This window comes from Anomaloglossus baeobatrachus, chromosome 11 (genome assembly GCF_048569485.1).
Source record: "Anomaloglossus baeobatrachus isolate aAnoBae1 chromosome 11, aAnoBae1.hap1, whole genome shotgun sequence".
Classification (NCBI taxonomy): domain Eukaryota; kingdom Metazoa; phylum Chordata; class Amphibia; order Anura; family Aromobatidae; genus Anomaloglossus; species Anomaloglossus baeobatrachus.
In genome coordinates, this window is record NC_134363.1 from 121,464,600 (window position 1) to 121,481,464 (window position 16,865).

Sequence of the window (16,865 nt, forward strand, 5' to 3'; positions counted from 1 at the left end):
GACTGCACCGCCTGACCCCACGATCACTGTGACTGCTGCGCCTGTCCTTATAATCACTACTAATTCTGTTACTGAATGCCACATTCTTTTCTGTTTTGTGAATTAACATCACCCAAGTTAGCAAGAAGTCAGCTCCTCTCCTAGACCTCTGTCCTCTTATCACTCCTCCCTACTGATGGGCTGGCCTTGCTCTACCTCCTGTCAGTGTGACAAAATTCTTCTCGTCCACTGCCTACGAGACACAGATAGGGATCGAAGGGGGAGTTAGAATAGTCACGCAGATAGAGATCTCCTACAAGTACAGCCTGTGTCAAGTGTTCTCAGCCTTGTGCACTGACAAGACCTAGTGGCCAATATGTCCGACGCTCCATCCGAAGAATCAGCGCCGACCGTAGAGGAGGTCAGTACGGCGCCAGTAGAGAAACCCTGCACTGAACTCAAAGCTGCCATGGAAAAATGGTGAGTGACCCTCATATAATCCAGAACTGAAAGGTTAACAGGCCGTAGACATATTTTATTAATTATATGGTATATGTTATATTCTATGTTAGATATCACATTATATTATTACAATATTATATACTGTGTTACCAGTTTGCTTTATTTTATATATTTTATAACAAATTACATCATTTATTATTATAATTATTTAACACATACATATAATATAACAGTGCCTGTAATTGTATGTAATATCAAATAGGATATAGCAGCCAGATGTGAAGAAAATAAAATGTCTGTCACGTAACCTTGTACTTAATGTCCTTGACTCCAAAGCCCCGTCACTTTTTGTTTGCACATTTTTGTGATTCTCTCTAAGTACGTGACCTCTTAGCTGGTGTTTCAGCGAATATTCTGTAGATAAAGGGATATAACGCGCTCTTTTATTATCGATAAATAGATAGAAAATGGCAGATCCTTGTCGGCCGTAGACACATATAACTGAGTTTTAGATTATTCCGTTCATTTGGTAATACAGCTGTAGATTTCTAATCTAATCAGGATTATTCTGGGTAATCAGGGTTATCTAACATTTTCCTAAAATATTCTATTGAATTTTTCAATTTTGGGTGCCCTTTATGACTTTCAGGCCATGGAACGATCTGATAGGATTTCCCTTTGCTTCTCTACAGTATAGGCAGAGGGAAATCTCATGGATTATATAATGTATACAGGCCACGTGATGAAATATGAAAGAGAAGAGTAACACACTTAAAGGGACAGTACCTAAAATATGAAATGTTTATATTGTAAGAATGTTGTCCTGTGACCTCTGGGCTTCTGGAGCTCAGAAAACATGTATGCAGTTCATATTGGATGTGTTTTTTAGCTATAAGTCTGTCCATGACGTCTTTACATTAATTCTAGATTTGGAAAATTTCTGTAAAATATTTTCCATTACCCCTTTCTCTGTTGCCACATATACAATTAAATTTGCCGACGCCGGCCTGAAACTGGATCACGATTCTGCAAATTGCAAACTTTGCAAAATAGAAATGGAAGTTTTGCTACTTTTTTGTATATTTTTTAATATTTATTAAAAATGAACAGAAATGAGTGATTACTGCTCCATATGCAAAACTTTAATATGGAGAATACCTGAGTATGCTGCTCATATATGTATACAGACTTGGACTGCCCACCGGTGAGCAGGGGAATCCCCCGGGGGGGCCCCTTATATGAACAGTCATTGGTACAATATTCTTGATTCTCTCTGTGCAGACAAAGCAGAATCTTTTCATTTATTTAACAATCTACTCTTTTTATTATTCTATAGAAGAATGGGTTATTTGTGAATTGGTGTAATGTAATATTTGGACATGGCGGAACAGTGGACTCCTAGACTCTATGTTACCGGAGGACCCTTGTCTTCCTTTAGTCTGATGCTGTATGTACAGAATAGTTACAATTCAAAAATAACAAAACAAATAGTAACCAGGACTCCATCTAGCACAATAAAATCAACTTCTGATTGCCATGTCACACTTTGTCCAATATTAATGCACAATGGTCTACATACAGTATGCCTACAGGCTGTCTGGTGAAGCAATGCTTCCCTTTACCTTCAGTGGAGCAAGTCACAATTTTATTTGTCAGACCTGTACAAAAGCCTATAGAAACAACCTCAATGACAGCTCTCTTATGTCTCTATAGCCCACTCATCCCTATATCTCACTGCTGGAGTCACAGGAGTAAACAAGTAATATAAGTATCATGAAACCACACACACAGCAGATATATTTATGGAGCCTATCACTGTCCCACATCCAAAACCTCAAAGAGCACAGCCGCGGGGCTGGAGACTGCTAATACATGAATACAGTGAATATGTGGACTATAGAGGTTCTTAGATTAGACTGTGAATGTGGAATGGGGGGAAAAAATATCTGGTCATCTGAACAAGTGTCTCCTAAAAATGTAATTGTGTACAGGCGTGCGTTATATGTATGCATGTGTGTATGTATGTACTATATACACAGAGACATGCTGGTGGCGTGCGTTATATGCATGCATGTGTGTATGTTTGTACTATATACACAGAGACATGCTGGTATATGTATATATGATGTGTGAATATATATATATATATATATATATATATATACATATAAATATAAGTTTTCACCCCCTTTCCTTTTTACCTATTTTGTTACATTGTGAGCTGTGCTTACATATATTTGTAATCCAATTTGTGTATGATTCATCAGCACTAAATAGCCTAAATTGGGGAAGTGAAGTGAGAAAAATATAGGTAAAAATTAAATTTATGGGATAAAATAAATGAAAACTGCCATGTGCATACACTCCGACAGAACGTCTGTTGCTTATCCATATTATGGAAATAAAAGCTTATAACCGGACTTTAAGTTCATCCATTGGTTTTATAAATTACTCTTTTGAAAGCTGAAACCCTCCCAAATTTGGTTTAGGTTATGAAAATAAAGTTGCTGCAAAGCTGAAATATTGATCATGTAATGAACACAGAAAGGTCAGATTTTGACAAGACAAATGTTTTGTCGCCTTGTCATATAATGCACCCAATCCTAATTTACATCCTCACCTGTGCTCACTAAATGATCGCTTAATTAGTGGGTGTGTATAAAAAGAAAACCAGCACTCCAGACCTTCAGTAGAACTGCAACTTGACCTTTGACAACATGCCAAAAATCCACCCTGCGACCAAAGCCTTGATTATCAAGAGGCTGAAGACCAGATCCACTGCAGAGGTTGCTGGCACCTTTAATGTGTCTCAGCGTCAAGTACAAAGAATTAAAAAAAGATTTGAATAGACTGGAGATGTTTTTGACAAGCCCAGGTCTGGCAGACTCTGCAAGACAACTGCTCAGGAGGAGCGTTTGTTGGTTAGAAAATCCAAAGCCATACCCTCTTCCACTGCAGCAGAGCTCCAACAGGCCTGGTCACCTTAAGTCCCTGTGTAAACTAGAACAGTTTGTAGGATTCTGTCTCAAATGGCCTCCATGGTCGAATCAATGCCCAGAAGCCAGCACTAAACAAAAGGCAATTAAAAAAACGTGTGGCATTTGCCAAGTCCCACAGCCTGCTAAACAGATGGACGCTGGAAAAGTGGCAGAAGGTGAATTTTTCTGATGAATCTTCAGTTGAATTACACCACAGCTGCCGCAAATACTGCAGGAGACCTACTGGAGGCCGTATGAATCCAGAAAACAGTTAGGTTTGGTGGTGAAAAGACCATGGTCTGGGGTTACATTCAGTATGGGGGTGTGCGAATCATTTGCAAGGTGGAAGGCAATATCAATAGCCTAAAATATCAAGAAGTATTAGCTACCTCTTACATTCCCAATCATAAAAGGGGTCAAATTCTGCAGCAGGATGGTGCTCCATCTCATACTTCAATCTCTACAACAAAGTTCCTCCTGGCAAAGAAGATCAATGTGCTCAAGGACTGTCCAGCCCAGTCACCAGACATGAAAATCATTGAGCATGTTTGGGGTAGGATGAAAGAGGAAGCTTGGAAGACAAAACCAAAGCATCTAGATGAACTCTGGGAGGCATGTAAGACTGCATTCTTTGCTATTTCTGATGACTTCATCAATAAATTGTATGAATCATTGTTGAACCGCATGGATGGAGTCCCTCAAGCTCATGGAAGTCACACAAAATATTAAATATGGCTCTAATAGCACCACAACTTCATTCACCAATGTTATGCAACATATCTTTGTATTAGAAGTTAATTATTTGTTTGAATTTCATATTACTTTCTGTGGGCGACAAAACTTTTGTCTTGCCAAAATCTGACCTTTCTGTGTTCATTACATGATAAATATTTCAGCTTTGTAGCAACTTTATTTTCATAACCTAAACCAAATTTGGGAGGGTTTCAGCTTTCAAAAGAGTAATTTAAAAAACCAATGGATGAATTTAAAGTCAAGTTATAAGCTTTTATTTACATAGCATGGACGTCTGTCAGGGAGTGTATGTATTCACCCCTTTTGCTATGAAGCTCCTAAATATTTCTGGTACAAGTAATAACCTTCATAAGTCACATGCTTAGTGACAGGAAGTCCACCTGTGAGCAATTTAAGTGTCCCGGGGTCTGCCAGTATATACACAAAATTCCTGAAAGGCCACAGAGGCTGCAACACCAATAAGCAAGAGGCACCACTGACCAAACCACACCATGAGGATTAAGGAGATCTCCAAACAACACCATGAAGACCAAGGAGATCATCAAACAACACCATGAAGACCAGGGAGATCTCCAAACAACACCATGAAGACCAAGAAGATCTCCAAACAACACCATGAACTGAAACTGAAATAGCAAAAACCCAAATTGTTATAAAGAAAAAAGTTTAACATGAATAGGTGTGCCCAATCTTTTTCATATGACTGTAATCTTGTAATTGTGATATACCTTTTAATGGCTAACTAAAATAAAATGATGTTATAAAGCAAGCTTTCGAGACATCTCAGGTCTCTTCCTCAGGCATGGTATGACAAAATATCTGAAGAAACACAAATATATACACAAAACAGGGCAGAGGGATGCATAGCAAAAGGACATTTAAATAAACAAACACTGATCTTAGAGAGTGAATCCTTAATTAGCTTTGATTAGTAGTCTGAGAGGTTTTTTTGTCCCAATATCCATGTAGGATCAGATGCATGGTGCCCTAGCAGTCTCTGGAGCAGACGCCTCAGATTTTGTAATGAGTCATAAATCCTCCTGACAGATTGAGTCCTGTGTCCACAGAGTTAAACATTGTGATGAATTTGTATTCCTAGACCCTGTGATGGCTCTGTAATCTGAAGTTGCCTTTTAATATGACAACTTTCATGTGGTTTATGTTGTGTCCTGGAGCACAGAAATGCTTGGCCACAGGTAAATGAGGTTTTTTTGTCTGTTATTATGTGGCGGTGAGCTCTCATCCTTGCTCTCAGTCTCTATCCTGTTTTTCCAACATAGAGACCCCCAATAGGACATATAGTGCACAGGATTAAGTACACCACGTTGGAACAGGAATATGTGAATGTCCCAGGAATCTTATAGTCCTTCTGTGTGTTAGGGATCTGTATCCGGTCTTTGGTCTCTACATGAGAGCAGGTTTTGCAGCTCTTTACATTGCAGTTCCTCTTGGTGTGTCTGAGGGCATTGAGCTTCGGATCATGATGCTCCTTAAATTAGGAGGTTGCCTGTAGCACAGCAATGGAGGATCTTTGAATATTGTTTTTAACCGGTCATCCTTGTGTAGAATGTGGTGAAGTTTCTTGGCCATTCTTCTCAGTACCTCAAGCTGTGGGTTGTAGGTCACCACCAGAGGTACTCGACTATTTTCCTCTTTTTGTTTGTCTTGAAGCAGTTCACTTCTAGGGGTTCTTGTTGCTCTATTGATCTGATCATCAATAGAGGTGGGGTGGTAGCCTTGGTTTAAAAATGTCTTTTTAAGATGGGTTAAGTGTTCATCCCTGTCTGCTGGGCTGGAACAGATATGATTATATCTGAGGGCCTGGCTGTAGACAATGGACTTTTTAATGTGTTTGGGATGGAAACTGTCCCATCTGAGGTATGTGGGACGGTCAATAGGCTTCCGATACACTGATGTCTGGATTGAGCCATTTTGAACTTTTATGATGGTATCCAAGAAGTTTATTTCTGTTTTTGAGTGGTCCAATGTCAAGTTTATGGTTGGATGAAATGCATTGAATTTTTCATGGAATTGTAGAAGCTCTTGTTCAGATTTGGTCCAGATTATTAAGATGTCATCTATGTAACGTAAATAGGCCAATGGTTTGAGGGAGCAGGATGCTAAAAAGTCATTTTACAGTTTAGCTATGAAAAGATTGGCATACTGTGGTGCCATTTTGCTTCCCATAGCAGTTCCTGTGCGTTGTAGATATAGCTCCTCACCAAAAGAGAAAAAGTTGTGTGTGAGGATGAATTTGGTGAGTCTTAATACAGACTCAGAAGGGATCCCATTAGCTTCAAGAAACATTTGGCAGGCGGTTAGTCCATCTTCATGTGGGATGTTAGAGTATAAGGATTCCACATCCATGGTGGCTAAGATGGTACTCTCAGGTAGGGGACCTATTGTAGATGGTTTCTTTAAAAGGTCAGTGGTGTCCTGTATATAGCTGGATGTGTTTCTCACCAATGGCTTAAGGACATTTTCTACCCACCCAGAGATTTTTTCAGTGAGTGTTCCCACCCCTGAGATGATTGGCCTCCCAGGGTTACCTGGTTTATGAATCTTGAGTAGCATATAGAAAACTCCCATCCTTGGATTCTCAGGTATTAGGTCCAGAAGGTTTGTGGGATCTGTACCCAGACATCTGATGACTTTTTTCAACTGCCTCATATATTTTGGGGTTGGGTCATCATTCAGTCTGGTGTAGTACTGTATATCCATCAGAATCAGATGTCTGTTTGCTTCTTTAATGTAGTCCGTTGTATTCAGGAGAACTATGGCGCCCCCATTATCTGCTGGCTTAATAGTGATCTTGTTTTTCTTCAGGCTGTGAATTGCCCTTCTCTCCTGCACACTGATATTAGATGTTTCTTCTGCTTTTTTGTCCAATATCGTGGACTGTACTGAATATCTAAATGAGTCAATATACTGGTCCAAAATAGTGTAACACAGCTGATCACCCCAAGTGCACCATCCCCACAGTGAAACATGGTGCTGACAGCATCTTGCTGTGGGGATGTTTTTCGACAGCAGGGACAGGGAAAATAGTCCAAGTCGAGGGGAAGATGGATGGTACGAAATACAGGGATATCCTTGACCAAAACCTGTTTTAGTCTATCAGTGATTTAAGACTGAGATGGAGGTTCATCTTCGAACAAGACGAGGGGGAGGAAGGATACTTTTGCAAGGCACATATGTGTATGTGTGCAATATGTAAATGCGAGTGTTATGTAGTGGTATGTATGTATTTTATGTGTGCATATATGTGTGACTAAATGTAAATACGCATGTAAATGCACGCGTGTGTGTATAAATGGGTAGGGCAAGATGGAAGGATGGCCTTTAATATTAGTGTCCACATCTGATAGATAGATAGATAGATAGATACTGTAGATAGATAGATAGATAGATAGATACTGTAGATAAATAGATCGATAGACACTGAGGGATACGTTATGCCTAGAGAAATAACTTTACTTTCACAGTTACAGGTTCCTACAGGGCCCCATCTGACTGTTGTCACTGTATTAGGTTTCGGTCAGTGTCCTCCCATTATCACAAGCCTCAGGTGAAGGATCACTCCAGCCTCCTGCTGTCCAAGTCTAAACCCCTGATCTGACTGTCCTCCTATCATGAATTTTTCTACATCTTTCAGGCAGTAATTTACACCAGTTTTCTTGGGTACATAGTTGGACAGTTTTGCACCACACGCACTAACGTAAAAATTTTGGGATGTTTAGTGTTCATTTGCTTGAGGGGGAGAAGCCAGGCCGGGCCAGACAGATTCTCAAAAGTGGTATAAATTAGAACCTAATACTTCAGCTATGTGTAGAGGAGATCTCAGATTGTGGCTGATAGATGAGACACATTTCTTAAGGGGAGCACATTTCTTGATGAATTTGGCACATCTTATGCAGCAGACTGGTATTAGAGACTAAACATGGAAGTGGCACAAACCTGACCCCTGTGGCCCAATAGACGCCCACCACCACACAATCAACCTATCAGCCAGAAGCTGACAATGAGAGGTGCACTATATAAGTGCCAGGCGGGACCCTCCTGAGCAGCTGTTACTGCAGCTTTAATACCTTTTTGCTATCACAGGCAACCTTATTATATACACAATGTCAAATTCTGCCGGTGCCAGCTCTTAGTCCGAGCTGCAAGTGACCCACATTTTCCCTGGCATATCGCCATGGTTACAGTTATCCGCTCATGAGATGACTTGGCCTTTTATTACGTAACAGCTGGGCACTGCCAGGCATACAGTCCATAGGAAGACTATATAGGTTGTGCCTGGCATCATACATAGCATTAGATGATTTTGGCATCTGATAATCCAGATATTTTCATATTTCTTTTGGCATTGTTTAGTCCCTAAATACATACTTATATAATTTGGGCACCATATGGCAGTGATATGTACGTACAGTATAGCAGTATTATTTAGGTACAGTATGTCACTATTTTAGTACTGATGTGTATAGTGGTACATTTTGTAGGTACAGTATGGCACTATTGTAGCACTGGTGTTATATAGCGGTCTATTACTTAGGTACAGTATGACACTCATAGCACTGATGTGGAATAGTGGTGTATTACTTAGGCTTAGGTACAGAATGACACTATCATAGTACTAGTGCTGTATAGCAGTGTATTACTTATTTGAAGCGCTGTTATATATTTCAGTACTGAATTCTCACTACCTTTAACATGACATTATTATAGCTTTGGTGCTGTATAGCGGTGCATTACTTAGGTATAGTATGTCACTATTATAGTACTAACGTGTATGTAGGTACAGTTTGACACTATTATACCACAGGTGCTATATAATGGTGTATTACTTAAGTACAGTGTGACACTATTATAGCACTGGTGCGATATAGCGGTGTATTACTTAGGTATAGTATGTCACTATTATAGTACTGATGTGTATAGTGGTGCATTATGTATGTACAGTATGACACTTTTGTAGCATTGGTGCTTTATAGTGGTATATTACTTACATACAGTATGACACTATTATAGCACTGGTGTTGAATAGTGGTGTATTAATTAGGTACAGAATGACACTATTATAGTACTAATGTGTATAGTGGTGCATTATGTAGGTACAGTATGACACTATTATAGCACTGGTGCTTTATAGTGGTGTATTAGTTAGGTACAAATGATACTATTATTGCCCTGGTGCTTTATAGCGGTGTATTTCTTAAGTACAGTATGTTGCTATTATAGCACTGGTGCTTTATAGTGGTGCTTTAACTAGGTACAGTTTGTCCCTATTATAGCACTGGTGCTATATAGTGATGTATTACTTGGGTACAGTATCTCACTTTTATAGTACTGATATGTATAGTGGTGCATTATGTAGTTAGTTTGTCCCTATTATTGCACTGGTGCTATATTGCAGTGTATTACTTATTTACAGTATGTCACTATTATAGTATTGATGGGTACCGTGATGTATTATGTAGGTACAGTATGACAGTGTTATGGCACTGGTGCTATATAGTGGTGTATTACTTAGGTACAGTATGTCACTATTATTGTACTGATATGTATAGTGGTGCATTATGTAGTTAGTTTGTCCCTATTATTGCACTGGTGCTATATTGCAGTGTATTACTTATTTGCAGTATGTCACTATTATAGTTCTGATGGGTACTGTGATGTATTATGTCAGTACACTGTTACACTATATGGCACTGGTGCTATATAGTGGTGTATTAGTTAGGTACAGTATGTCACTATTATAGCACTATATGACAATAATATTTTTCAATATTATAACACAGATTCTGAGACCTCAGTGTATCAGTGTACTAAGGGTCCTACATGGTTGTATCAATAAAATTATACTATATAGCCCTCCAGTAGTCCAAAATACCGCAGTTATAACATTAATTCACCCGCATTTTTAGCCATCCCAAATTTGAAGATTTGTATGTTGCACAAATACCCTTCATAAATAAAAAATGTAAAAAGTCATGACATTTCTGCTACACAGATTGATTTATATAATTTTCAACAAAAGTATGTACACCGTGCATTTGCTTAAGGGAAGGTGTGGGCCATCTATGTATGCTTGTGCTGTAGGTGATTACTTGGCACACATACGCTGTCCACATGCATGGCTGCTGATGTAAATTGACAGATAGCTGGCTGTTTATCTGACAGCACAGCCCCGGGGACTGACACTCCCTGCCTGCAACCTGTAGAAAGCAGGGGCCTTGCTGAGTCAGCCTGGGCCTCATTAGCTGCAGATAAAGAGGGCAGGATAGCCGGGGTGCAGTTATGCAGGGATAATGTGGCCAGTTCTGTCCCCAGTGACCGGGCTGCACATTGAAGTATTATATTACCCCTGCCTCATTGTCAGTATCAGAGGAAGGCGGGCAGGATTTCCATTACTGTTTCCAATAAGGTCATGTAGGGGTATAGGTGTAGGAGGTGCAGGGGTAGCCGGTAGGTGTGAGGAGTATGGGATCAGTATGGGGTTGGTTTTAACTTCCAAATATAAAGAACATATTTATTGACAACAAACAGATACAGATCATGAGAACTTGAAACGCAAAGTATTAGAATATAGCAAAAGTATAAAGCTTCATCTACAAAAAAAAGATGGAAAGCCCCTTTATAGTAAAGTGGTCTGCAATTTTCAGACTTTTATATTTTTACAATCTTTGCTTGCACCCTGGCTTCTATGGCCGAATACTTCAGACGTGTGCAGATAACATATTCTTCACAGCTAAAGTTTTCTAACAAATGTATCCAGTCTAGAACATCATCAAGTGAATCAGCGCCAAAAATCTCTCCCCTGTTCTGATGGTTTGCTACAATGTATAAGAGCGGGAGTATCAATATGGGCTGCAGACAGCTGAGCTCACAGAGGATTGTCTAGACCAAGGATGGACAAACATTTATGGTTCAAGGAGCACATTGTCATACTGAACCAATCCCGAGGACCAAATTAAAAATGAAAGAAGGTATTACCTTCTGTGACAATTATTACATATAAAAAGTATTTACTATGATTATCTGATAGCTGCAAATTCTACTTAAAGGACTCTTACCTCAACCAATCAGCAGAGACTTTTTGAAGCGGAATCCGAGAGAACACTCTCCAAATCCTACACAATACCTCAACATTTATAAAAACTCAAGGTTTCTGATCAGGTTCTGCTCTAAAAACTCCCTGAAAATCTCTGTGCACTTACTCTTATGTTATGTGTATGCAATGTCTTTTTTCAGACAAGTTACACACGCTGCATAACACGCCTAAAAAAAGAGCTAAAGAAACCCTAAAAAAATGATTATATGCCAGGGGTGGGCATATAATTTTCCTTAGGGGCCACATGAGAGACTATTATTGTTGTGAAGGATCAAACCAATAGGCTGAAATTATTTCTGCTCAGTATAATGGGTTCCAGATAACCCTTCATCTATTAGAATGTACCCCCATAGTCCTCCATGTATTATAATGCACCCCATAGTCCTCCATATATTATAATGCACCCTCCAAAGTCCATGTATAAGGTAACCCCATTAGTCCTCCATATAATATAATGCAGCCCCATAGTCCTGCTTGTATTACAATGTACCCCATAACTCTGCATGTATTATAATGCAGCCCCCATATTCCTATATGTATTATAATGTACTCCATAGTTCTTCATTTTGTATTATGCAGCCCACATACCATTTAATGCACCCCCATATGCTTCTGGTCATCATGTGCTCACTGATTAATAAAAAAATAAAATAAACAAGTACTCACCTCTCCTTGTTCCTCCACTACTCCGGTCAGAGTATCCTGCATGCCTCAGTACAGCAGCGCACAGTAGTGATGTCACTGCACTCTGCTTTGCTGACATATCAAGCCTAAGCGCGGGGGAGAATGATGAAGGATGGAGTGCTTTATTCCCTCTCTCATCATTGCTTTGTGCGATGACGGGCATGGGCCTGCAGGTGAGGGGGGGGTCCGCTGCCGGCACCGGGTCCCCGAGTCACGGGCCCCATAGTGGCCGTGTGGTCTGCCGCTATTGGCGCTGAAAACCACTGAACAGCGCAGCTCCTCTTTCACTGAGAGGAGGCGGCTGCTTCTCTGCAGGGAGGGCACCAGACTCCTAGCCCTGCTGGGCCCGGTTGTGATCTCTTTGACTGCGATCATTACGCCCCTGTCCATATAGCCTCTCTACATATAGTATGAGGTCCCACATAGTCTCCTTATATACTGTATGAGCCCCCACATAGCCCCCTATATAAAGTCAAGTATATACAGTGTGAGCTCCCACATAGCCTCTTTATATACATTATGACCCACACATAGCCTCTCTATATACAGTGTGAGCCCCTACATAGCCAACTACAGTATGAACACACACATAGCTCCTCTATATACAGTATACGCCCCACACAGCCCCCTATATACAGTATAAGCCCCTGCATAGCTTCTCTATATATACAATATGAGCCCCATATAGCCCCTATAAATAGTATGAGCCCCCAGATAGTTACTCTATATACACTATTAGCCTTCCACAGCCCACTATATACAGGAAGAGCCTGGACATAGACTTCTACATATAGTATGAGCCACGTATATACAGTATGAGCCCCCACCTAGCCCTTTATATATAGTATGAGCCCCCACATAGCCACCTTCATAAATTCAAACATCCCATACACATGTGAAAAAACCCACCTCCTACTCACTTCATTCCCGTTCTCCCAACTCTCAGCATCTGTCTACGGTGCACTGACTCTCCGCACAACACACGTGATGATGTGACATCATCGTGTCTACTGTCTCACATATGGATTGGTGGACGAAGGAGCAAGTGGCTTCTTCTTCCACGAATATATTCATAGCTGCCTGCATTTTTAGGATGCAAATAGCGGGGCTATTGGGCAGATGTCAGCCGACGGGTGGTGAGCGAGGAAATTATGCAGTCCGTGGACCACTTTTATCAGCCCTTCAGCAATCTCGGTCTATGGGCAGAAGTGGAACAGCCAGAGGGCCAGATGTGGCCTGCGGTCCGCACTTTGCCCAGCTATGTTTTATGCACTACAATGTAAAAACAACTTTCTCTTTGTATGTTCAGACTTTTGACAGTTTTAGCTTTCTAAATCTGCTAATCAGTTAAAAGAAGTGAATTTACCATTCTTCAGGTGGCTTCCACTTCTAAGCTATTCACTATTTTATACATATGATTAAAAAAAATAATGATGTCAGTAAAGTCACTACAAGAAAAATATCCGAAAAGTTGCCAGAAAAGACAGTGGTTTCCTAATGCTTCTGCTGCTTGAAAAAGTCGGTGGATTTGTCTGAGATTGGAACGTTACATGTGCAAATAGCTTAATGGTAGATTCACACAAAGCTTTGTTATAATGATTTAGAAATAGATTCTGCTCCAAAATCCACATAAAAAAAACCCAAAACGTTTCAAATACTCTTTGAATAAACTTCCAATTGATTTTGATGTCAAAAAGCTCCTATTGTGCACTCAATGTTGCTTTTTCACATTATTTTCAGCATTTCCTAGTAAAATCAATCTAAGGTTTATTCAAAGAGTACGGTATATGAAGCATTTTTTATATGATCATTTTGTAGTAAAGGCCGCTTCTAAATCCTCGTCAAAAAACCTGTTTGAATATAGTTACCCTAATGAGGAAAATCTTATGAATGCACATGGCTCTCTATAATATAAGTTACTAGCTGTAGCACCTGACGTTGCCCGGGATAGTAACTGTCATTCTGTTTCTCTTACAGTCTCTGTCTGTCTCTCTCTATCTCTTTGTCTGTCTATCTTTTTCCCTATCTGTCTCTGTCTGCCTCTTTCCCTATCTGTCTGTCTATTTCCCTGTGTCTGTCTGTCTCTTTCCCTGTGTCTGTCTGTCTCTTTCCCTGTGTCTGTCTATCTCTTTCCTTGTCTGTCTCTTTCCCTGTCTTTCCCTATCTGTCTCTCTGTCTGTCTCTTATCCCGGTGTCTGTCTGTCTCTTTCCCCATGTCTGTCTATCTCTTTTCCTGTCTGTCTCTTTCCCTGTCTGTCTCATTCCCTGTCTGTCTCTGTCTGTCTCTTTCCCTGTCTTTCCCTGTCTGTCTCTTTCTTTGTCTGTCTCTTTCCCTGTGTCTGTCTGTCTCTTTCCCCATGTCTGTCTCTTTCCCTGTCTACCTCTTTCCCTGTCTGTCTCATTCCCTGTCTGTCTCTGCCTGTCTCTTTCCCTGTCTGTCTCTTTCTTTGTCTGTCTCTTTCCCTGTGTCTGTCTGTCTCTTTCCCTGTGTCTGTCACTTTCCCTCTGTCTGTCTCTCTTTCCATGTGTCTGTCTCTTTCCCTGTGTCTGTCTGTCTCTTTTCCTGTGTCTGTCTGTCACTTTCCCTGTCTTTTTCTGTCTGTTTCTGTCTGTCTCTTTCCCTGGCTGCATTGTGACACGCCAACATTTCATAACATAGTCTATGACGTTCCCTGAGTCAAATGGAGTGTCTGTGCAAAATTTTGTGATTGTACATGCGACGGTGCAAATTCCTTTAGCGAACATACACACACACGTACATACATACATACATACATACATACACTCAGCTTTATATATTAGATAGGTTTTGTGCTTACTGCCCAAGGTGTCATAACTACGATAATCTAAAGTGGAAGAAGGCCGCATACCAAATTCACATTCGTGTTTCTGATGTATGAGGCTCCATGATGTCTACTCAGTGGACTATGCGTAGCCTGTGCCTGCTCCTCAGCTGCTTCCCACCGCTCTTCTCTTTGTATGTGGCTGCTCATATATAGTTAATCTGTCATTTATGCATTTTTGTGTCCATTTAATTGTGGGCCACATAGAATGGCATCACGGGCAGCAGGTTGCGCACCCCTGAGCTAGACTGAGTACAATACTAGCATACTTTCAGCTGAGGGAATCATTGAGCCTGGTGTGGGTGGAACAGCCATCTGGACTCTGCTACATAACTAAACCTAAAAATTCATTCAGATTGTGTCAGAACGGCTGCACCCAGTAAGGCTACTTTCACACTTGCGTTGAACGGTATCCGTTGCATTGCGTTGTGTGACGGATGCAACGGATGTGTTGCATATAGTGACACAACGGATGCAACGGATGCTGCAAAACAACGCAATTCGTTTTGATTTTTTTTTTTTTTTTTTCCCGGTTTTACCAGCGGCAGACTATAGTGAACGATCAGCTGATCGTTCCCTGCAGCCGGCCGCTGGGTGATCAGCTGATTGCTCCCAGTAGCCGGCCGCCGGGTGATCAGCTGATCGCTCCCGGCCGCCGGGTGATCAGCTGATCGCTCCCGGCTGCCGGGTGATCAGCTGATCGCTCCCTGCAGCCGGCTGCCGGGTGATCAGCTGATCGCTCCCGGCCGCCGGGTGATCAGCTGATCGCTCCCGGCCGCCGGGTGATCAGCTGATCGCTCCCTGCAGCCGGCCGCCGGGTGATCAGCTGATCGCTCCCTGCAGCCGGCCGCCGGGTGATCAGCTGATCGCTCCCTGCAGCCGGCTGCCGGGTGATCAGCTGATCGCTCCCGGCCGCCGGGTGATCAGCTGATCGCTCCCTGCAGCCGGCCGCCGGGTGATCAGCTGATCGCTGTCACTTGCCGGCGCCCGGGCATGCCGGCGGGCGGGCGCTCAGCTGAGCGCTGTGACTTGCCGGCGGCCGGGCATGCTGGTGGCCGGTCATTCAGCTGAGCGCTGTCGCTTGCCGACGGCCGGGCGCTCAGCTGAACGTTCGGCCACCGCGAGCCAAAATAAAGTTTGATTTAAAAAAAAAAAAAAAAAAAAAAAAAAAAAAAAGAGCATGCGCAGTGAAATCCAGAGGATTCCGCTGCTCAAAATAACGTTACATGCTGCGTTCCTCCCGCTGGGCGGAAGCAACGGAGCGTCGCCCAGCGGAAGCAACGCAGCTCCTTTTGGTACAATCCGTCACCCATACAAGTCTATGGGAAACAGCGGAATCCGTTAACGGATTCCGCTGTTTCCCAAAAGGGCGGATTGTAACGGAAGGAAAATAACGCAAGTGTGAAAGTACCCTAATCTAAGTGGAACACTGTTGGATTCAGAATCTCTTAGCCTACATCTTGCTGCTCTCAGATGAGGTAGCAAAAACCCGCTGACGATTCCCTTTAAAGGTTTAGCCACACCATGATGCACTTGAGCGCCTGTGTTTGGTTTGAACAATCATTCTGTGCTAACACAGTCTCTTCTAATCTGTTTAAAGGGATCAACCTCTGAAAAGTGTTCAGTCATAGCAAGCAGAGATCTTGAAAATGGGGAAGAATTGAAAGAAAAAGTATATTGAAAAGTTGCAGAATTGTTCATAATGATGATTCAGCTATTTTGTGTGTACAGAAAACACACAACTCTCCCTTCGATTAGCCATCTTCTACTATTCCTATCCTCTGCCTACAGGCGCAGTAATCTCCTTATCTACAGCAACAAGTCCTCCATGTTTCCCTATCTACGGGACCTATGCAGGGAGGAGGCTCGCAGTACAATCCTAACCTACTGCTGCTCCAGCCCAAAAATGAAAACCCATTATCCGAGACTAACAGGGCCCTATAGCCAGACATGGAGGTGGTCCCTGATTTACTCACTGATGGTGGCATATAAATTATGGGGTTAACTCTATGCATTTGGTAAATGTGCACACCAGGGCTCTCGTGCCATCTG

General features: G+C 41.6%; 1 long non-coding RNA gene across 1 annotated transcript in view; it reads left to right on the top strand.

Moving 5' to 3' along the window:
• Window positions 1-212: 212 nt before the first annotated feature.
• LOC142256025 (uncharacterized) overlaps window positions 213-16,865 on the top strand; it is a 41,049-nt gene continuing 24,396 nt past the window's right edge. The window contains exon 1 of the long non-coding RNA XR_012727472.1: window positions 213-459. This is a non-coding gene — a long non-coding RNA (uncharacterized LOC142256025). The remainder of the gene's footprint in view (window positions 460-16,865) is intronic.